The sequence below is a fragment of the Malaclemys terrapin genome, chromosome 3, assembly GCF_027887155.1.
Source record: "Malaclemys terrapin pileata isolate rMalTer1 chromosome 3, rMalTer1.hap1, whole genome shotgun sequence".
In the NCBI taxonomy this organism is placed as follows: Eukaryota; Metazoa; Chordata; order Testudines; family Emydidae; genus Malaclemys; species Malaclemys terrapin.
This window is the reverse complement of record NC_071507.1, coordinates 161,695,142-161,719,535: the sequence shown is the minus strand read 5'-3', so window position 1 is coordinate 161,719,535 and position 24,394 is coordinate 161,695,142. Positions and strand designations below refer to the sequence as shown.

General features: G+C 44.6%; 1 protein-coding gene across 1 annotated transcript in view; it reads right to left on the bottom strand.

The window, feature by feature from the left end:
• The window catches only part of COL21A1 (collagen type XXI alpha 1 chain), a 212,275-nt gene extending 188,621 nt beyond the window's left edge, over positions 1-23,654 (bottom strand). The window contains exon 1 of the mRNA XM_054024445.1: positions 23,511-23,654. The gene's annotated coding sequence lies outside the window, so the exon portion shown is untranslated. The remainder of the gene's footprint in view (positions 1-23,510) is intronic.
• Positions 23,655-24,394: the final 740 nt, after the last annotated feature.

Genomic DNA, 24,394 nt, shown 5'->3' with positions numbered 1-24,394 from the left:
TTCACATTGTCTTGCCATAAAATCCTTTAATATTAGCTAAGACCAAACAAATGTTGAATATGCCTACATAAAAAGTGAAAATCCTTTCACAACACGCATCAAAGACAAATTGCAAATAAAATAATACTTAAAACACATCAATCTTCCTTGGAAAAAGAGCATAACGTCTATATCACAAAAGACATATGAATATTTCATCGTTGAAATGACTGGCACTATCTTCAAGGATAATTAAGAAGGTTTTCAAACAGCAATAAAAATATACACAACTGAATTATCTATTCCTGGGTCTATTCATTTCCAGAGTAGAAGAGTTATCTCCCCAACCTTACCATGCATTTTAAAAATCAGAAGAGATGTTTCAAGATAGTAATAGTAATGGAGGATTTGATGATTAGATATACAGGTAACTGGGTTTGTGATGACAGGGAGAACCCACATGGTGAATTGCCTGCCAGGTGTGAAGGTTATGGATAGCTCGAGACATCTAGACTGATTTATGCGCATTGCTGGGAAGGAGCAAGTGGTCATGGTAAAAGGAGGTATCAGTGACACAGGAAAGGTAGCAGAGAGGTCCTAGAGGCCAAATTTAGGCTGGTAGGTAAGAGATTAAATTTCAGGACCTCCATGGTAGCATTCTCTGAAATGCTTCCAGTTCCACAAGCAGGGCCAGTTACATAGGCAGAACTGAGGGTTTTGATGCAAAGGGTATGTCTACACTACGAAATTAGTTCGAATTTATAGAAGCAGGTTTTATTGAAATCGGTTGTATACAGCCGATTGTGTATGTCCACACAATAAAATGCTCTAGGTGCTCTAGTCGGCAGACCGCGTCCACAGTACGAGGCTAGCGTCGACTTCCGGAGCATTGCACGATGGGTAGCTATCCCACAGCTATCCCACAGTTCCCGCAGTCTCCGCCGCCCCTTGGAATTCTGGGTTGAGATCCCAATGCCCGGATGATGCAAAACAGTGTCGCGGGCGGTTCTGGGTACATGTCGTCAGGCCCCTCCCTCCCCCGTCACAGCAACGGCAGACAATAGATTCGCGCCTTTTTATCTGGGTTACCTGTGCAGACAACATACCACGGCAAGCATGGAGCCCGCTCAGCTCAGCTGAGCTCACCGTCACCATATGTCCTCTGGGTGCCGGCAGACGTGGGACTGCATTGCTACACAGCAGCAGCTGCTAACTGCCTTTTGGCGGTAGACGGTGCAGTAGACTGGTAGCCTTCATCGGCGATCTGGGTGCTGGCAGCCGTGGGGCTTGCCTTTTGGCAGTAAATGGTGTATTATGACTGTTAGCCGGCCTATTACAAGTCGGGTCATCGCACATTAGCAGAGTCTTCCCTGAGCAGCAGCTCGTGCAATAGGCCTGAAGACCATCGTCATACACCGCCCCGTATTTGCTGCCAAGCACCCAGAAAGATGCCGAGGGCTATCAGTCACGCTGCACCGTCGTCTTAAGATGTAAAAAAATAGATTTTCTCTGTATTCATTTGCTTCCCCCTCCCTCGGTCAAATCAACGGCCTGCTAAACCCAGGGTTTTCAGTTTAATCTTTGGGGGGGACCAGTCTGTGACAGTTGTTTGTGTCTCTCCCTGATGCACAGCCACAGTTCTTTATTTTAATTCCCTGTGCCTGTACGCCATGTCGTCACTCGGCCCCCCTCCCTCCTTCCCCTAGGCCGTCAGATACTACGTTTGCGCCACAGCTCGAGCCGAGAAGCGGTTCGCGCCTTTTCTTTGAATTCTGGGTTGAGATCCCAATGCCCGGATGATGCAAAACAGTGTCGCGGGCGGTTCTGGGTACATGTCGTCAGGCCCCTCCCCCCTCGTCACAGCAACGGCAGACAATAGATTCGCGCCTTTTTACCTGGGTTACCTGTGCAGACAACATACCACGGCAAGCATGGAGCCCGCTCAGCTCAGCTGAGCTCACCGTCACCATATGTCCTCTGGGTGCCGGCAGACGTGGGACTGCATTGCTACACAGCAGCAGCTGCTAACTGCCTTTTGGCGGTAGACGGTGTAGCATGAGTGATAGTCGTGGGGCTGGCAGCCGTAGGGCTGCATTGCACCAGCCCCTTGCAGGCGATGGTATATTATGACTGGTACCCGTCGTCGTCATACTGGTATGGCTGTCAATCATGGCCACCTGGGCAGACATGCTACTGTTTTGATGATGACGGTTACCAGTCATAATATACTATTTTCTGCCAATTGCCCAATATTGTCTGCTAAGCACCCAGAAGAGGCCGAGGGCGATGCTGGGTGCTGGCGGACGTGGGGCTGGCAGACGTGGGGCTGCATTGCTACACAGCAGCAGCCCCTTGCCTTTTGGCAGATGATGGTATATTATGATTGGTACCCATCATCATCATACTGGTATGGCTGTCACTCATGCTGCAGCGTCGGCTGCCACCTTAAGATGTAAAAAATAGATTTGTTCTGTGTTCATTTGCTTCCCCTTCCTCCGTGAAATCAACGGCCTGCTAAGCCCAGGGTTTCCAGTTTAATCTTTGGGGGGGCCATTCTGTGTGACAGTTGTTTGTGTTTCTCCCTGTTCCTGTACCTGTACGCCATGTCGTCACTCGGCCCTCCCTCCCTCCCTCCCTCCCTCCCGCCCTCCTTCTCCTGGTCCATCAGATACTACTTTCGCGCCTTTTTTCTGACCAGGCGCCATAGCTAGCACTGGGATCATGGAGCCCGCTCAGATCACCGCGGCAATTATGAGCACTATGAACACCACGCGCATTGTCCTGGAGTATATGCAGAGCCAGAACATGCCAAGGCGAAACCCGGACCAGGCGAGGAGGCGATTGCAGCACGGCGACGAGAGTGATGAGGAAATTGACATGGCCATAGACCTCTCACAAGGCACAGGCCCCAGCAATGTGGAAATCATGGTGTCACTGGGGCAGGTTGATACCGTGGAATGCCGATTCTGGGCCCGGGAAACAAGCACAGACTGGTGGGACCGCATCGTGCTGCAGGTATGGGACGATTCCCAGTGGCTGCGAAACTTTCGCATGCGTAAGGGCACTTTCATGGAACTTTGTGACTTGCTTTCCCCTGCCCTGAAACGCCAGGATACCAAGATGAGAGCAGCCCTCACAGTTGAGAAGCGAGTGGCGATAGCCCTGTGGAAGCTTGCAACGCCAGACAGCTACCGGTCAGTCGGGAATCAATTTGGAGTGGGCAAATCTACTGTGGGGGCTGCTGTGATCCAATTTGCCAGGGCAATGAAAGACCTGGTGATAGCAAGGGTAGTGACTCTGGGCAACGTGCAGTCAATAGTGGATGGTTTTGCTGAAATGGGATTCCCAAACTGTGGCGGGGCGATAGACGGAACCCATATCCCTATCTTGTCACCAGAGCACCAAGCCACCGACTACGTAAACCGCAAGGGGTACTTTTCAATGCTGCTGCAAGCCCTGGTGGATCACAAGGGACGTTTCACCAACATCAACGTGGGATGGCCGGGAAAGGTACATGATGCTCGCGTCTTCAGGAACTCTGCTCTGTTTCGAAAGCTGGAGGAAGGGACTTTCTTCCCGGACCAGAAAGTGACCATTGGGGATGTTGAAATGCCTATCGTGATCCTTGGGGACCCAGCCTACCCCTTAATGCCATGGCTCATGAAGCCGTACACAGGCAGCCTGGACAGGAGTCAGGACCTGTTCAACTACAGGCTGAGCAAGTGCCGAATGGTGGTGGAATGTGCATTTGGACGTTTAAAAGCGCGCTGGCGCAGCTTACTGACTCGCTCAGACCTCAGCGAAAAGAATATCCCCATTGTTATTGCTGCTTGCTGTGCGCTCCACAATATCTGTGAGAGTAAGGGGGAGACCTTTATGGCGGGGTGGGAGGTTGAGGCAACTCGCCTGGCCGCTGATTACGCGCAGCCAGACACCAGGGCGGTTAGAGGAGCACAGCAGGGCGCGGTGCGCATCAGAGAAGCTTTGAAAACGAGTTTTGTGACTGGCCAGGCTACTGTGTGAAACTTCTGTTTGTTTCTCCTTGATGAACCCTCCAACCCCCCCCCCCGACCCGGTTCACTCTACTTCCCTGTAAACCAACCAACCACCCCACCCCACCCTCCCCTCCCCCTTGCAGAGGCAATAAAGTCATTGTTTTTTCACATTCATGCATTCTTTATTAGTTCCTTACAGAGGTAGGGGGATAATTGCCAAGGTAGCTGGGATGGGTGGGGGAGGAGGGATGGAAAAGGACACACTGCATTTTAAAACTTTAACTCTTATTGAAGCCCAGCCTTCTGATGCTTGGGCGATCATCTGGGGTGGAGTGACTGGGTGGACGGAGGCCCCCCCACCGTCTTCTTGGGCGTCTGGGTGAGGAGGCTATGGAACTTGGGGAGGAGGGCTGTTGGTTACACAGGGGCTGTAGCGGCGGTCTCTGCTCCTGCTGCCTTTCCTGCAACTCAACCATACGCTCGAGCATATCAGTTTGATGCTCCAGCAGACGGAGCATTGCCTCTTGCCGTCTGTCTGCAAGCTGACGCCACCTATCGTCTTCAGCCCGCCACCTCTCCTCTCGTTCATGTTGCGCTTTTCTCATCTCCGACATTGACTGCCTCCACGCATTCTGCTGTGCTCTATCAGCCTGGGCGGACATCTGCAGCTCCGTGAACATCTCGTCCCTCGTCTTACGTTTTCTCTTTCTAATGTTCACAAGCCTCTGCGAAGGAGAAACATTTGCAGCTGGTGGAGGAGAAGGGAGAGGTGGTTAAAAAAGACACATTTTAGGGAACAATGGGTACAGTCTTTCATTACAAGGTCGCATATTTCGGCTTGCAGGCAGCCATCGTAGGCCACAGTGTTTTGGCTTTTTTAACCTTCTTAACATGCGGGAAAGATTGCAAACAGCAGCGCATTTCCCATATCAAGGATGAATTGGGTTGTCCATTTAAAATGGGGTTTCAATGTAAAAGGAGGGGGCTGCGGTTTCCCGGTTAACATGCGGCACAAACACAAGTAAACCACCCCCCCACACACGATTCTCTGGGATGATCACTTCACCCCTCCCCCCCACCGCGTGGTTAACAGCGGGGAACATTTCTGGTCAGAATAGCAGGAACGGGCGCCTCTGAATGTCCCCCTTAATAAAATCACCCCATTTCAACCAGGAGAGCTTTCTGGAGATGTCCCTGGAGGATTTCCGCTCCATCCCCATACACGTTAACAGACTTTTCCAGTAGATGTACTGGCCGCGATTGCCAGGGCAAATTAATCATTAAACACGCTTGCTTTTTTTTTGTAATGTTTACAAATAGTTACAAAGTTACACTCACCAGAGGTCTCCTGTGTGCCCTGAGGGTCTTGGGTGAGTTCGGGGGTTACTGGTTCCAGGTCCAGGGTCACAAACATATCCTGGCTGTTGGGGAAACCGGTTTCTCCGCTTCCTTGCTGCTGTGAGCTACCTACAGTACCTCCATCGTCATCTTCCTCGTTCCCCGAACCGTCTTCCCTGTGTGTTTCTCCAGTGAGAGAGTCATAGCACACGGTTGGGGTAGTGGTGGCTGCACCCCCTAGGATCACATGCAGCTCCGCGTAGTAGCGGCAAGTTTGCGGCTCTGCCCCGGACCTTCCGTTTGCTTCTCTGGCTTTGTGGTAGGCTTGCCGTAGCTCCTTAATTTTCACGCGGCACTGCTGTGTGTCCCTGTTATGGCCTCGGTCCTTCATGGCCTTGGAGATCTTTTCTAATACTTTTCCATTTCTTTTACTGCTACGGAGTTCAGCTATCACTGCTTCATCTCCCCATATGGCGAGCAGATCTCATACCTCCCGTTCGGTCCATGCTGGAGCTCTTTTGCGATCCTGGGAGGACTCCATGACGGTTACCTGTGCTGATGAGCTCTGCGTGGTCACCTGTGCTCTCCACGCTGGGCAAACAGGAAATGAAATTCAAACCTTCGCGGGTCTTTTCCTGTCTACCTGGTCAGTGCATCTGAGTTGAGAGCGCTGTCCAGAGCGGTCACAATGAAGCACTGTGGGATAGCTCCCGGAGGCCAATAACATCGAATTCCGTCCACACTACCCCAATTCCGACCCGCAAAGGCCGGTTTTATCGCTAATCCCCTCGTCGGAGGTGGTGTAAAGAAACCGGTTTAAAGGGCCCTTTAAGTCGAAAGAAAGGGCCTCGTTGTGTGGACGTGTCCAGGCTTAATTCGGTTTAACGCTGCTAAAGTCGACCTAAACCCGTAGTGTAGACCAGGCCTTAGATGAGATGATGGTGTAGGGAGGAGGGTTTTAACTTTATTAGGAACTGTGGAACCTTTTGTGAAAGGAGCAGACTATAAAGGAAGGATGGGCTCCACCTAAACCAAAACGCGACCAGATTGCAGGGATGTAAAATTAAATAGGTTGTAGAGGAATTTTTAAACCAAGATCTGGGGGAAAACAGACAGGTGTGGAAGAGCATGTGGTTTGGACAGAGATATCCCAAGTGGGGGGGATCTATTAAACAGGATTCTCTATCTTATTAAAGAGGAGAGGATAGAAATTGATAAAGTACAGGTAGAAACTGAAGAGAAATAGAAATGAAAAAGAGTCCCATTCAATTACAGGACAAATTTTATAAGTGCTTGTACAAAAATGCTAGAAGACTAAATGCTAAGACAGATGAACTAGAGTGCCTGGTATTAAAGGAGGATATTGATATAACAGGCATCACAGAAACTTGGTGGAATGATGACAACCAATGGGACACTGTACGACCAGAGTACAAAATATATAGGAATGACAAAATAGGTTGCACAAGTGGGGGAGTGGACCTATATGTGAAAGAAAGCATAGAATCAAATATAGTAAACATCTTAAATGAATCAAACTCGTATCATAGAATCTCTGTGGATAGAAATTCCATGCCTGAATAATAAGAGTATAGCAGTAGAAATATAATACCAACCACCTGACCATGATGGTGATGGTGACTGTGAAATGCTCAGGGAGATGAGAGAGGCTACAAAAATAGAAAAGTCAGTAATAATGGGGGATTTCACAACTAGCCTCATAAATGTCACCTGAGGATGGGATGCAGAAATAAAGTTTCTAGACACCATCATTGACCGCTTCTTGGAGCAGCTACTCCTGGAACCCATAAGTGGAGAAGCAATTCTTGATTTAGTCCTAAGTACAGCACAGGATCTGGTCCAAAAGGTGAATATGGCTGAACTACTCGGTATCAAATCCTACTGAGGAAAATAGAAAGGAGCATGAACTCTAGCAAGTCAAGTGTAAAAGTACATTTAGACAGACCAAAAAGGAATTTGAAGATTAACTACCAAAAGAAACAAAAACTAACAGCCAAAAAATTTTAAGTACATTAGAAGCTAGCCAAACAATTAGTGGGGCCCTGTGATGATTGAGGTGCTAAAGAGTTCTGACGGAACACAAATATGAAGTTGCAGAACTACTACCTGTGGTGTAACCTATCACTTAAATCAGCCTGTGTACCAGATGACTGGAGAATAGTTAACATGATGTCAATTTTTTAAAAAGGCTCCAAGGGTGATCCTGCAATTACAGGTCAGTAAGCCTAACTTCAAGCAAAGTTACCACGCAAATTAGTTGAAACTACAGTAAAAACCAAAATTATCAGACACATAGATGAACACGATTTGTTGGGGAAGAGTCAATACAGCTTTTCTAAAGAGAGATCATGTCTCACCAATCTATTAGAATTCTTTGAGGAGTCAACAAACATGTGGACAAGGGTGATCCAATGGATATAGCATACTTGGACCTTCAGAAAGCTTTTCACAAGGTCCCTCATCACAGGCTCTTAAGCAAACTAAGTAGTCATAGGATGAGAGGGAAGGTCCTCTCATGAATCATGGTTAAAAGACAGGAAACAAAGGGTAGGAATAAATGTTCATTTTTCAGAATGGAGAGAGGTAAATAGTGGTGTCCCCCAGGTAGCTGTACTGGGACCAGTGCTGTTCAACATATTCATAAATGATCTGGAAAAAAGGGTAAACAGTGAAGTGGCAGAATTTGCAGATGATACAAAACTACTCAAGATAGTTATATCCAAAGCAGACTGCTAGGAGTTAAAAAGGGATCTCCACTAAACTAGGTGACTGGGCAACAAAATGGCAGAGGAAATTCAATATTGATAAATGCAAAGTAAAGCACATTGGAAAACATAATCCCAACTATATATAGAAAATGATGGGATCTAAATTAGCTATTACCATTCAAGAAAGAGATCTTGGAGTCATTGTGGATAGTTCTCTGAAAATATCCACTCAATCTCCACCAGCAGTCAAAAAAGCTAACAGAGTGTTAGGAACCATTAGGAAAAGGATAGATAAAAAAACAGTAAATTTAATAACACTACATTAATTCATGGTACACCCACACCTTAAATACTGAATGCAGTTCTTGTCACCCCTCTCAAAAATGCTATATTAGAATTGGACAAGGTACAGAGAAGAGCAACAAAAACGATTAAGGATCTGGATCAGCTTCCGTATGAGGAGAGATTAAAAAGACAGACTATTCATCTTAGACAAGAGACAACTGAAGGGGGATCTGATAGAGGTCTATAAAATCATGACTGGTGTGGAGAAAGTGAACAAGGAAGTGTTATTTATCCCTTCACATAAAACAAGAACCAGCAGTCACCCAATGAAATTAATAGGCAGCAGGTTTAAAACAAAGGGAAGTATTTCTTCACACAACACACAGTCAACCTGTGGAACTCATTGCCAGAGGATGTTGTGAAGGCCAAAACTATAATTGGATGCAAAAAAGAATTAGATAAATTCATGGAAAATAGGTCCATAAATTAGCCAAGATGATCAGGGATGCAACCCCATGCTCTAGGTGTCCCTAAGCCTCTGACTGCCAGATGCTGGATCTGGACAACAAGGGATAGATCACTTGATGATTGCCCTGTTCTGTCCATTCCCTTTGAAGCTTCTGGCATTGGCCACTGTTGGAAGACAGGATATTCGGCTAGATGGACCATTGGTCTGACCCAGTATGGCCATTCTTATGTTAAGTTCTTATTTAAGATCAGTGACTTAAAATAGCTATACATTTTCTTAAAAGGGCAATTTTCTTTTCAGCACTGATATTTGAATGGTATTTCATTGTTACTTAGTGTGACATGACACTATTTCCCTACAAACTCCAGTCCATAGTTTCCAACTCTCTTTATTTTCTAGGCAGGGTTTCAGGATAAGGAGAATATTTGTAAGCTGATGGGGAGAGTTTCAACTTTTCAAAAAAATCTTACATCTACGTACAGTGCAGCTTGTATGTGCCTACTCTTCTGTGGGAGCAAAAAATGTCTCTTTTCAAAGATTTATCTGCCCACCTAGACACACTGCAAAATAAGTCCAGAACTGTGCATGGTTGAAGTTTTGAGGTGTATCCAGACTCCGGTTGTATGCATAGCACTGGGATTTTATAAAGGAACTATATGTCATCCAGCTCTCTTTACTCCTAAGGGAATTCTGTGTGTTCACAGAATTCATGGCCCCCGCAGATTTCTTTGCTTACCCGCAGAAAAATGACTTCTGATGGGGAAGTAGCAAGAGCAGTCATGTGCCCACTTCCTGGTAGTGCCAACAGGTTGGTTTGGGCACCCAGAGGAGAGAGAGAGAGAGAGAGAGACTCTGTCCCTCTCACTCGCTATTGCAGCATGCTCAGAGTGGAGGGGCAGGGCTTTGGGGTATTTCTGAAGAGGTAGGCATAGAGTAGGTTCTGTTCCCTCTGGCAGAGGAGAATGTAGCAGCCTGCCTACTTAGTGAATTGCTCCCATTCTTCTTAGTGAATTCCCGCAGGTGTAAAACAGGTGTAAAACTTTTAAGGCTCCTTTACATTGCCAGAGCGGTAAATAAATTACTGAAATAATTGAAACTAGCTGTATTATATTGTATTATTTTGACCCAAAAAATGTAGAATTTTAAAATATTGTGCGCAGAATTTTTATTTTTTTGGACCAGAATTCCCCCAGGAGTATCTATTGGACAGCTACAGGGCAGAGTGGCACCTTTTTTCCGGCTACAGCCAAGTGCACTGAAATGAAACATGGACAACTCATCACTATACTGTTTTGTCAAAGATAAATCCATGCACACACACAGGTACAGGTTGCTATTTATTTATCTGCACCAGTAGCCTGCAGCTTTCTCTAACAGCATTTGCACTAATGCCTGGCCCCAGTTCCAAAAGTCCTCCTCACAAACAGAAGATTTTACTTAATTATAGAGGAAAACACCTCTTTTGAGGAAAGATGCCTTACATATTTAGAGACCAACCCAAAGTAAACAGAGGCCCCCAATTCCTCTGGGCTGCCTATTTAGCCAAGGTCAAAATATAAAAACATGCTAACAAAAGATGTGTATATATTTGTAGTAATTTCTCAGGAAATGGAGAGTAGGTGTTTTCTTAGTACAAGAAGCCTTCCTAGGACATAGCCCTGTGATTCTGAAAATTAGGAGCAGCTGTCCCTTCCCTCTGTTCTGACCTCATTAAGGAAATCTGGGTCTTCGCTTCCCACTCTCCCAGAAGATGTCGCTAACCTTCACTTCAGAAGGTGAGTCATGAGTACTCCATAACCATAGGGTCCCCTCTTCACAGTAAGTGGATTCACAATAAAAGTGACAGGCAGCAAAGAGAAACACAATTACATTCCTCTACCTAGTCTTTACAAACTCACCATGGACTAAAACATAAAAAACTCTATTGTTTGGTTGTTATAAAAGTATATTAGCAAAATTTCTTCAAATGTTTTTTCCTTACAATAGTCAAAAGCAAGAGGTTCCTTATCCACTCATCTTAAATTATTATACAGGGATCTGGTTTTCATAGGTTATTAGTAGGGCCCTACCAAATTCAGGGTCCACTTTGGACAATTTCACTGCCAGAGGGTTTTTAAATTGGTCAATTTCACTATTTCAAATGCTTATATCTAAAATTTCAAGGTGTTGTGGTGTTATAAGCTAAGTTCCCTCCAAGTAAGCGAAGTTCCCTCTATTAAGCGCCGCACAGGCACTCAGGGCTGCGGCGTGGAGAAAGCCCTCTCCCCCAGCCCCGGACCTGCTGTGGTGGGGAAAGGCGCCCCTCCCACAGCCCCAACCCAGCTGCAGCCTGGACCTGCCGTGGCCAGGGAGAGAGGCGCCACTTCCCTGGCCCCAACCCAGACCTGCTGCAGCTGGGGAGGGAGAGGCACCCATCTCCCATCCCCAAACCAACCCAACCCTGCCCAGCCCCGAACTTGCCACAGCCAGGGGGAGAGACACCCCACACCCGGCCCCAAACCAGACCCAGCCCAGACCTGCCGTGGCTACGGGAGAGGTGCCTATCCTGCGGCCCCAGCCCCGGAGCTGCCACAGCGGGGAGAGGCACCTCTCCCCCTAAGCCCAGGTGCTGCTGCGGGGAAAGAGAGCTGGGGGACTCTTCTCTCCCTGCTATAGCCCCAGGGCAGCCTGCACCTCAAACCCATCATCGCTGGCCCCACCCCAGAGCCCGCATCCCCAGCCGGAGCCCTTACCCCTCCTCCCCCCCCCCATTCCCAGCATCCCAACCCTCTGCCCCATCCCTGAGCCCCCTCCCACACTCCCCACCGGGGGAAGAGAGGGTGGAAGCCCCAAGCCCAGGCAGGAGCCACCAGGAGTGGGGCCAAAAGCCTTGAGCCCAAGTGCCCCTGCCCTGCCAGGAGCCATGGGGTAGAAGCCCTAAGCTCCGTCAGGAGCTGCAGAAAGGGGCAGAAGCCCTGACCCCAGGAGTGGGGCCAGAAGCCCTAACCCCAAGCCCGGGCAAGAGGCCACAGCGGGGGGTGGGGGGGAAGAAGCCCCAAGTCTGGGCAGGAGCCACCGGAGAGCAGGGAGGGCAGAAGCCCCAAGCCCAACTCTGGGGCTGTTGCAGCACAGAAGTGAGGGCATACCACCCACACTTCTGTGCTGCTTGTTGAGTTGGGTCTGATCCCCCCACATAACAGCCGTGCAGGGGAAGGACACCCTCCACCCTGGCTGAACTAGATTTTGGTGACAGCAGATTTCACGGGGAAGGGATTATTTCATGGTCCGTGATACGTTTTTCATGGCTGTGAAATTGGTAGGGTCCTAGTTATTAGTGCATTGCAGAGATTTGGAGACATTTTACTATCAACAGAATTCTATGATTTCTGGTGGTTTGAGCAACTTTATCCCATGAAGAACAGGGTTGGATTTTTGTTTGTTTGTTTGTTTGTTTCCCCTGGTGTCTTTACGTGACCCTGAACCAGGATGTATTCTTCTTCCTGGTTCTGCCTATTCTCTGTTGTACAGCCAGTGCTTCCCCAACAGCTGTTTTAATTTTTTTCTGTCAGTTTTTGCCACTGGGTCCTTACTTGTTCTGACAGGGGAGAATTTTAAAGACACAAATATGAGTTAGGTGCCCAACTCTCACTGAAAGTCATGGGGAACTCCCTTTCAGTTAGGTTGAGCACTTCACTCACAGGTCTCTACATACATACCTTTTATTTTTCTCTTCTGGAAATCCATCAAATGTTTTCTGTATCTTATTGAGTCTTTTTAAGCACTCTTTTTATTCTTCCACGTCTTGGTCTCTTGATTTGCTATCTATCAGCATCTTCAACCTTCTTCACTTTGGCTTCCAGTATGACTTTTTGTCCATTCTTCTTTCATACAAATTCCAAATGAGTCTTCTGGCGTATCTCGCTTTCTCTCTTCCAATTCTGCTTAGTTCCTCAAGACATTTTTTTTTTTTTAAAGATTAGGTGATATATTAGTAGTTCCTGTTTCACTCGGTGCAGAAGTACATATCTTTCTTTTTCTGAATCACAGAATCATAAAAATCTTGGGCTGGCAGGGACCTCAAGAAGTCATCAAATCCAGCCCTCTGCACTGAGGCAAAGCCATGTAAACCTAGACCATCCCTGACAGGTATTTGTCCAACCCTGTCTTTAAAACTCCAATGATGAGGATTCCACAGCCTTCCCTGGAAGCCTATCTAGTGCTTAAATGCCTTTATAGTTAGAAAGATTTTCCTGATATCTAACCTAAATCTACTTTGCTTCAAATTAAGCCCATTATTTCTTGTCTTACCTTTAGTGAACGTGGAGAACTGATCACAGTCCTCTTTATAACAGCCATTAACCTATTTGAATACTGTTACCAGGTCCCCTCTAAGTCTTCTTTTCTCAAGACTAAACATATCCTTTTTTTAATCCTTTCCGTGTATCTCAGGGTTTCTAAACATTTTATCATTCTTGGTGCTTTCCTCTGGACTTTCCTCCAATTTGTTCATATCATTACTAAAATGTGGCACCCAGAATTGGACATAGTACTCCAGCTAAGGCCTCACCAGTGCTGTGCAGAGTGGGACAATTACCTCCCATGTCTCATGTACAACACTCCTATTAATATACCCCAGAACAATACTAGCCTTTTTTGCAATTGCATATTGTTGACTCATATGCAATTTGTGATCCACTCTAACCCCCAAACACTTTTCAGTAGTACCCAGCCACTTATTCCCAATTTTGTAGTTGTGTAATAATGAAGCCTACTTTTTTCAGATGACATTCTGTAAGCAATAGGGTGTCCAGCAAGTGTGAAAAATCAAGGACCAGGAGTGGGGGGGTAATAGGAGCCTATATAAGAAAAAGCCCGGGACTGTCCCTATAAAATCAGGACATCTGGTCACCCTAGTCAGCAAGCAATCTGTCTCTGTTACTGTCTATCTCACTGAGAATAAGGCTAAAATTTTAAAAATCAGAAGCCTAACTTTAGACCCAAATCTATCTCCTGTAGCCATTGCCTGAACAAATAGTAGTTCTGGTTTATCTATAGCAGATGGATTTCACTTTTCCTGTCTTGGGTTTAAATTCTGTCATCTGGAAATGATATTTGCCATTAAGTGCTTTTTTCTTGCAATATTTGAAAGTCTGTAGGTAGCTGAGCTGGAAAATAAACCCATCTCTCTGAAGTTCAAACTTAGGGCTCTGGCCACTCTGCCAGCTTTCATCCCTTAAGTTCTGTTTTATCTTTGTTTAATTCATGTGTTGTACAGGTTACCCACCTATTATTTGGGTTACCATACAGATGTATAACACTTTGATTTCAAATATTACAATGTGCTTATATTTTAAATTCCATTTTCTTCTTTCTCTCCCCTTTTTTACTGAAGTTATAACTCCGTTTTCTCTACTTCTGATGGGAAAGGGGAAAGTTCAGGTTCTTCTCTTGAGTGCAAGTAAGATGGAACTGTTGAGCTGTGGTTGTAATTAGTAACAGGATTGTCATTATCCAAACAGTTCCACTTAGAACTTTATGAAACAGAATCAACGAGAGTTCAGACCAGGGGCTACAGGAAAATGATCCAGAAGGTTCCAGGGCATTTGGCATAAAAGGACTGTGTGGAAAGAAAATTACTAGAGAAGTTGCTAGATTTGCTGTGTATTTGAACATTTATATAAACTTTTTTAAAAATTGGATGGTTTAAAACAAAGCAAACACTTGCTGCATCTTATCCAAAGTGTATGTGTCATTGTTATACTAGCCTCCTGTAGGGCTTGTCTAAGGAATCCTGGTCGTGTGTGGTCAAGATCCCTGCCATCTTTCTTAGTATGGTAAAACTGTATGCAGTTTTTCTGTGCAGTTCAACTAGGCATGCAAAACTTAAAGCTGGTCCTGACTATTTTACATTTTAACAAATCCTACTGTCTATTTTTCATAAATATGAAGTGAAGTCCTGATCTCTCTTCATCAGAAATTGCAGACTGTATTGAACTTGGAAATTAATCATAGGAAGTGGTGAGCATAGGAGGAGTTGGGGAGGGGCCTGGGAGGGCATTGTCCCCCAGACTGCAAGCCTCAGGCAGACAGCCTAAGTGTGCAATGCAATGAGTTCCGCAGAGGAGACAGGAGACATGCTGCTTCCAACTTGTGCCCCTGAGGCAGGGAGTCAGAATTTTGTTTATAAACAGAGTGGTTAACAGGTGATTAAGATAAGAAATGGCTGTTAGGATGTTTCCTAAAGTTAAATGATCTGTTCCAAGCTTAGTGAACTTCAAAAAGTAGCCTAAATGACAGAAAGTAATTGTAGAGATTTTTCTACAATTGTTTCAATTGTTGTATTCAAGAGGTGGTAACAAAGTTACTAATATCTTTCTTTGAGAAGATAACTGATTTTTTAGACAAAGGGAATGCAATAGATTTCAGTAAGGCATTTGACACAGTTCCACATGAGAAATTATTAGTTAAATTGGAGAAGATGGGGTTTAATATGAGAAGTGAAAGGTGGATAAGGAACTGATTAAAGGAAGTCTACAAAAGGTCATACTGAAAGGTGAGCTATTAGGCTAGTGCAGGGGTAGGCAATCTATGGCACGCGAGCCGATTTTCAGTGGCATTCACACTGCCCAGGTCCTGGCCACTGGTCCAGGGGGCTCTGCATTTTAATTTAATTTTAAATGAAGCTTCTTAAACATTTTAAAAACCTTATTTACTTTACATACAACAATAGTTTAGTTATATGTTATAGACTTATAGAAAGAGACCTTCTAAAAATGTTAAATGTATTACTGGCACGCGAAACCTTAAATCAGAGTGAATAAATGAAGACTCGGCACATCACTTCTGAAAGGTTGCCGATCCCTGAGCTAGAGGGAGGTTACTAGTAGCGTTCCTCAGGGATCAGTCTTGGGACCAATCTTATTTAACATTTTTACTACTGACCTTGGCACCAAAAAATAGAGTGTGCTAATAAAATGTGCAGATGACACAAAGTTGGGAGGTATTGCCAATACCGGGGACTGGAATACCAGACAAGAAGATCTGGATGACCAGAAATGGGATGATATTTAATAGTGCAACTTGCAAAGTCATGCATTTAGGGACTAACAAGAATTTCTGTTATAAGTTGGGGACATATCATTTGCAAGTGAAAGTGGAGGAGAAAAGACCTGGGTGTATTGGTTGATCACAGGATGACTGTGAGCCATCATCTGATGCGGTTGTGAAAAAGGCTAATGCAGTCCTAGGATGTATCAGGCGAGGTATTCCCAGTAGACAGGGAAGTGTTAGTACTATTATACAAGGCACTGGTGAGACCTCATCTGGAATACTGTGTGCTATTCTGGTCTCCCATGTTTAAGAAAAATGAATTCAAACTGGAACAGGTGCAGAGAAGGGCTACTAGGATGATCTGAGGAATGGAAAATCTATCTTATGAGAAGAGACTCAAAGAGTTTGGCTTGTTTAGTCTAACCAACAGAAGGCTGAGGGGAGATGATTGCACTCTATAAATACATCAGAGGGATAAATACCAGGGAGAGAGAGGAGTTATTTAAGTTCAGCATCAATGTGGACCCCAGAACAAATGGATGTAAATTGGCCATCAACAAGTTTAGGCTTGAAATTAGGCAAAGGTTTCTAATCTGCAGAGGAGTGAAGTTCTGGAATAGCCTTCCAGAGGGAGCAATGGGGGCAAAAAACCTAACTGGCTTCAAGACTGAGTTTGATAAGTTTATGGAGAGGATGGTCTGACAGGACTGCCTACAATGGCATGTGGCCCATTGACAACTGCCAGTAGCAAAAATCCCCCAACAGATGGAGATGGGACAGTAGATGGGATGGACTCTGAGTTACTACAGTGAATTCTTTCCCAGGTATCTGGCTGGCGGGTCTTTCCCACAAGCTCAGAGTCTAACTGATCACTATCTTTGGGGTCAGGAAGGAATTTTTCCCCAGGTCAGATTGGCTGAGACCCGGGGAGCGGGGAGGTTCACCTTCCTCTGCAGTATGGGGGCACTTGCAGGTTTAAACTAGTTTAAATGATTAATTCTCCATAACTTCCAGTCTTTAAGCCATGATTTGAGGACTTCAGTAACTTAACCAGAGGTTAGGGGTCTATTACAGGAGTGAGTCAGTTCTGTGGCCTGCAATCTAGATCACAATGATCTCTTCTGACTTTAGTAAGAATATCTGAGTAAGAATATACATTACAGTTTTAAACCTAACCAGTGTCCCATAAGTGACTTGCCACAAGATGTCAGAACATCTTGTTCTTGTATTAACATGTCTTGTATTAGAGCTATTATTTATTTCATTTTCTTTCTTGATATAGAAATTAAATACAATACTCCTGTGACGGGTTGGATCACAGAAACCCCCTTGGGAGCTGCCACCCGATGTGCAAAGACTACCCCTGCTTCTGTTTTCCCTGCCAGCTCAGGACTCCAGCACCCTGTCTTGCTGAGCCAGACACTCCTGTCTGGCTCCAGACACAGATCCAGGGTCTGAATCACTTGTCCCAAAGCTGCAAGTTTACCTGAAAACAGCTCACAGTAGTGTGCTTGTCTTTAGCACTCAGATGCCCAACTCCCAGTGGGGTCTAAACCCAGATAAATCCATTTTACCCTGCATAAAGCTTATGCAGGGCAAACTCATAAATTGTTCGCTCTCTATAACACTGATAGAGAGATATGCACAGCTGTTTGCTCCCTCAGGTATTAATACATACTCTGAGTGAATTACTAAATAGAAAGTGATTTTATTAAACACAGACAGTAGGATTTAAGTGGTTCAAAGTAGTAACAGACAGAACAAAGTAAGTCACCAAGCAAAATAAAATAAAATGCACAAATCTATGCCTAATCAAACTGAATACAGATAATCTCACCCTCAGAGATGTTTCAGTAAGTTTTTTCTCAGACTGGACACCTTCCAGGCCTGGGCACAATCCTTTCCCCCGGTACAGCTCTTGTTGCAGCTCAGGTGGTAGCTAGGGGATTCTTCATGATGGCTCCTCCTCCTCTCTGTTCTCTTCCCCCCTTTATATATCTTTTGCATAAAGGCGGGAACCCTTTGTCCCTCTGGGTTTCCACACCCGCCCCCCCCCCACTGGAAAAGAACCAGGTTAAAGATGGATTCCAGTTCAGGTGACATGATCACATGTCACTGCAAGACTTCATTACTCACTTGCCAGCACACACATATACAGGAAGACTCACAGGTAAATACAGCCATCTGCAGACAATGGGAGTCATCAAGATTCCAAACCATCATTAATGGTCCACACTTTACACAATTACAATAGGCCCTCAGAGTTACATTTTATATTTCTAGTTTTAGATACAAGAGTGGTACATTTATACAAATCAGATGATCATACTCAGTAGATTATAAGCTTTGTAATGATACCTTACAAGAGACCTTTTGCATGAAGCATATCCCAGTTACGTTACATTCACTTATTACCGTATTTTCTCTAAAACTATCTCAGTTACATTATATTGACTTATTATCAAGTTTTTATAAAGCCATATAGACTGCACAATGTCACAACTCCTGTCAGATATTTCTAAGTTATTATATGCAAAAACACTGGAGTTTTCAGTTGCCTAAGTAGCCACTGGAATCACAATTAATGTTGCGCTCCTTCCCCCCTGCCCCGTCCAATCTGAAATGGCACCCCTATGGACAGGCAAGGAATTTCCCCCACAAAGTTGGGCTCACTGGAGCTGCCCCACCTGCTCCTCCCAAATACAGAAGTCTAACTACGCCTATGGTGCTGAGGTTTTGCAACTTCTATTGAGGTCAATAGGAGATGTGGTTGCTTAGCACCACCTAGGAACAGGCCTTATGTACTCTGGTCTGGTTGTTATGAAGACATATCAGCTGTCCACTAACGAATTGATAATTCTGTGTTTTGCAAGTAATAGCCACAGAAACAGTATTTATCTCCTCTGTCAACCCACTTCCATATATACGTTTGAAAAATACAGAGCAAAAATGCTGCAATCGTGGACACCGGAGATTAAATTTTTGGAAATCATTAACTCTGTTTCATGAAGAAAAATACAGATTGTTATAAAGATATTTTGGAAAATACATAAAGGTATGCTTTAAAAATTGTTGGTTTATTCTCAAGCTGGAATTCAATTTTTTTAAGCTATTGTTGATGTAGGGTATAGCTGTGGTAAAGCAAGAAAGAACATGTTTTATCATCACCACAACTCTAAAGGTTTATTAATATAAAGGAAGAGAAGGAAAAAAGTATACAAAGATAGTTTGGAAAATGCAAACTAAACATCTTACATATTTATTTCAACTAATAAAATGTACTTAGCCTGTGATCTGGGTATTGTAAATAATCTTTAAAACATATACAAATACTACAAATTTACCAAATATCAACACTAAAGCAAAATTCACCCACAAAAACTGGGACTCTGCCCACTCCAACAATTCAACCTTCCCTCTCCAAATTAACCTGTATTATGTTCTGAAAGTTGATAAACTTAGATTTTGGCAGCCCATGGAATATGTATTATATTGCAGAGTCCCAGACCCTCTAATGAGAATGTCCTGTCCTCAGACAAACACATTCCAACACATCTCAACTGCCAGATTAAAACATGGAAAAGGAAGCAAGGACTATCCCTTTGTTATGTTTCTAGTGTCTAGTGCAATGGGACCCTGACCTCCAGGCACTGCCACTACCAAATAATAATCTCAGGGATACTCAGGACTTCAAGTATAAAGGACTTTCTAACCAAACAAAATACTGATGTAATGCAGAAATATAAATTTTCTAGATAGTAATGTGACACTCGCTTAAAAGGGTTTACTTTGAACTGATAATGAATTCAAAGTAATCCTCTATTATAAGTCTCATTAATATGAGTTAAAATTTTATTTTTCATGAGACCACAGAGATCATTTCAAAACAAGTTTCCCTGCATTCTATGTCTGTTGTAAATTATAGTGGATTTATGTTTTCATGCCAGTCAACTCCAATGCCAAAATGTTTTTATTAGAATTGTTTTTTAGTTTTTACACCACCATTTAAGAACTCGTTTCATTACAGCATAACACGCATTGAAGAAGAGATAAATCATCTTATCCTTCATTGGAATGATTTACAATGCGAAAAATACTAGAAAGTTGACATCTATTTGCTTTATAATGCTTTATTTCTATTTGTTTCACTACTCAGTACCATCAACACTCCTCACCTCCCTGGTTTCTATCTGCTTGCAACAACCCTGGAAAACTAAACCAAGCAGCACTACTTTAAGCCAATGCCTATACAGATTAATGGAAGAAAAGTTTCCTTTGTACATCTCACAGAACTCCAGTATCACAGAAATTAGAGGTCTTTTCCATCTATTAGGTCATTTTGTCCATGCCTCTGGCAATGCAATTTTGCTCTCTACAGTATATTGCTCAGTGATATGACCAGTCCAATTCTATGCAGTATCATTTAGAAGTCAGCCAGGATTCATTCTATTCTCCCACTCATGGATGAGGGTTGCAAATAAACTCCAAAACTTGGACTTTCCATTTGACACAGCAACGTGCTACTGTCACAGCACAGTAATCTACTTAAATGATCTTTTTCATAACCAGGCTTTACTTTGGATGAGTAGCAATGACGACTTACAACCACATCTGACTCAAAGAGAGAAATTCATCTGTGGTACAGATGGCCATGCAAGTCCATCTACGCTGCTTAAGCCCCATTTGGGCTGCACAGCAGGCTGCACTGCAATTCTGACCCTGGGCTAGGGGATGGATTTCACCTCCCAGGTTCTCTGCACTCCACCCTCATAGAGCCCAAATACTGGAACTTTATCCAAGTCAAAGGAATGTCATCCTTAACCCATAACATTAATTAATCTTTCCATTTAAAACTATGAGGTGCTTCAGCAAAACTTAAAACAAGAAGAATGGGTCATATGATGGCAGATTAAAATCAATGTGGCCAATGCAAGGCAATGATCTTTAGGAGGAGTAATTTGAACTACTTAGTGGGCTCTAAATTAACTGGGTTCTAAATTAACAGCTCAGGAAAAACATGTGGGCATCAGTGTGGACAGTTCAGTGAAGATTTATAGACTAACAGGCCAGAAGGGGCCACTGTGATTATTTAGTCCTACCTGCTTTATTAACCAAATTTGTAATCTCAAAAAAATCAAGTTAGTTTGGCAGGATTTATTTTCCATAAATCCATGTTGATTGGCATTAATTATATTACCGTCCTTTAATTATTTATTAATCAAGTCCCATATCAGCCATTCCATTATTTTGCACAGGATGGATGTCAGACTGACAGACCTATATTTACCCAGGTTGTTCTGTTTACCCTTTTTAAATATTCCTAGAGTTCCTGAATATCAATATTCCTGGTCCAGCGAGTTCCTCAGTTAGCTCTTTTAGAACTCTTAGATGCAAGTTACCCGGACCTGTCAACTTTAAAATGTCTAACAATAGTAACTACTGTTTAACATCCTCCCAAGTTACTATTGGAATGGAAACAGTTGTTTCCCCCCCAAATATAGAACATAAATATTTACTGAACACTTCTGCCTTTCCTGCATTATTGACAATTCAACCATTTCCATCTAGTAATAGACCAATACTGTTGTTAGGATTCCTTTTGTTCCCAACATATTTTTAAAATTCTTTACTGTCCTTAACTCTTCTCATTGTGTTGTTTTGCTTCCCTTACCAATTTTCTACAATTCCTAGTTTCTGATTTATATTCAATTACTGTCAACATTCAATTTTTTCCATGTGTTTATATCTATATCATAAAAATTCTTTTTATAGATGCCTTCACTTCCACTGTAACCAAGAAGTTGTTTTTTAATCAGTGCACCCTTGTTTCTCCACTGTGGGACTGTAACTTTTTTTGAGTCTAGTAAAATGTTCTTAAACAATTCCCAATTATCATTCACATTTTTCTATTTAACTTCTTTTACCCAACTGATTTGGCTCATAATTGTTTTCAGCTTTGTGAAACTGACCCTTCTAAAGCACCACATATATGTATCACTGGTTTGTAAAGAGAAGACTTATTCTCAATCTACAGCCATGGTGAAAAAAATGTCCCTATTAGTATACTATTCTATAATTGTTTATTGCAGGCTTTATTTCAAACAGTGGCAAATAATGGATTCTTCAGAAGAAGGTGTAATAGATTACTGGACTGAACAAACTAGATCTGATCCAGTATGGTAAGTCTTATGTTTACTTAGAACGTGTCTTCACTTGCACATCACTGCAAAAGCATCACCAGTAAGAGCTGTACGCCTCTCGTGGAGGTGGCTTTCTTTTTGCGGTGGAACTTCTGAGTTTCACTGCAAAAAGTCATTGGCAAGAGTAGATGCTCCAAAGTTTTTTGTGCAAAAAAGGGACTTTTTCCACTTTAAATGGCAAGTGTAGACATGCCCTTAGAAACATTTCCTTTGAACTGTTGGTATCAGTACTAGCACATTACAATAGGTATGGTTCTAGCTTTGGTAGTTGTATAAATAATTTTAGAGAAGAGGAGAAATCACATCACAGAAACTGGAATAAAAATGAAGTAACTGAAGGCTAGAATTTGATAACCTTTCTTACACTGAATATATATAACCATATAAATAATAACCATTAGAGATGGCCCACAGAGTGGAACTGTCTTAACAAGTGATTTGCAGAATTATAAAACTAAAATAACCTGTGCTATAAACACATTGCACAGTGCTTTGAGAATGTGAATTGCTAATTATACTATAACTATATTATTTATTATTAAAATTCCTGTATTCCTGTACTAAGAAGCTAGCTACCAAACAAGTTTTAATTGTAAATTTGTGCAAAAGGGGTGGCTTGTTTTTCAACTATAACACAAGAAAAAAAGAACTATGAGACTAAAGGGTTATGATGCTATATCGATCATATAATCTTGTGCAAGTAAACTGAGCCATAAAGTCATGCTTGTACAACCTAATGCACATGCAAACACTGAGGCTAGTGAGAAATCCATCAGTAACACGTTCCAGTCCCATTTCTGTTTTGGTAAATGCACAGATTATATAAGATTTGCACTTGTAGTTTGCCAAGGTTATTCCACATTCCACTCCCCACTCCTCTAGGCAAGCTCTTCACTAGAGGAAAACTGGCTGCATGTTTTAAAAGTTTGTAATAATTCACAGATTTTAGGCCAGTCCTGAAATCTGTACCTGCCATTCAAAGACAAGCTCCCCCCACTTATTCTCTCCTCAGAATGAAACTAAAGGATATACAGGGAGGTCTCTGCTCCCCTGTGCTTCAAGTATCACCCCAGTTCATGTCATCAGTTCATAACCCAAATCCCTGCAGGCGTTAGTAACTCAGACAAAACGCCCACTGGCTTCAGAATTGCTTCCCTCCGTAGTGACTGAACAAGGACAGCAGGGCTGGTCCCTATGTGGTGTGGGAGCACTGAGGCGATGAAAGACAGCTCCCTACCTGACCCAACACTTCAGCATGTGCCCAGTCTGAGAGCGGAGTTTCAGCAAAGGCCACCGCGGAGCCCGTACCCAACCAGCCAGCTCCCTTCCCATGCGATCGCTGCCCCTTGTACCCCCCCGCCTGGAAGAAGTAGCGAGCAATGCATGAACAGAATGCAAATCCAGGGGCTGACACACTTTGTCTGCAGCTCCTCACTAACTACCTGCGAAATGGCTTTTCCCAGCTGGAGCCAGCCTGGGCGCGTACCTGGTTTGCGCGGCAGAGGCGGACGGCGGGGGCTTGCTGAGCACGGACAGGCAGATCCTACCAAGAGGGGCAATGGAGCAGCTTGACCCGAAGTGCTCTCAGCGTGAGCCTGCCTCCCACGTCCCCGCCCCGTCTCTTGCTGCAGAAGCAGCAGCAGCCCGTCCTATGGGTCTCATCCTCTCCAGCCCAGCCCACAGGCTGTTTTACTCGGCCCCAGGGCGAGGGGCGGAGCATGAGAGATAAGATCCCCCCCGTGCACCCCCGGCCCAAGGAGGTGATTGGTTAGAGGTAGGGAGGGGGGTTCTTATCGCACATGCTCCGCCCCCCGCAGTGCCCGAGAGCGAGAGCCCCCTCGCTGTGAGGCTGGAGGGGCAGGATGCGTCCTGGGCTTTGGGCGGCCGCGCCGCGTGGGGCTGCGCGTGCCGCGCACTAAATCAAGCCGTGTCTGAGCCGGCTCTACAGACCCGTGATCGGCGGGACCCCGGCCCTGGGGTACTGCAGACCTTCCCCCCCGCCCAAAGGAGCTGCTGCTCGCCAGGCTGGCCCAACCCCTCGCCCCGGTCCCCAGCCCGAGCCTCCAGGGACCTCATCCAGAACCGCAAATAGCCGCGGGCTGAGCTGCTTTCCAGGCACCAACTGGCCCCAGAAGCCCCCCCGCGGATGGACTTGGCCCCAGGAGGGGAGAGGCTGGCTGCTGTAACCGCGGTGGGCTCTGCTTAGGAGACCAGCGGCTGCCCGACATGTGGTCCACACCGCATCCGCTCAGCCAGGTGCAGGGCTGCGGGGAGGAGGTTGCTCTGAGTATGGTGGGGCAGGAGTCCCAGCCGCCCTTCCAGGAAGCAGAGCCTGAGCCTCCAGCTAGGAGTCTGGCAAGCCCCTGTGCG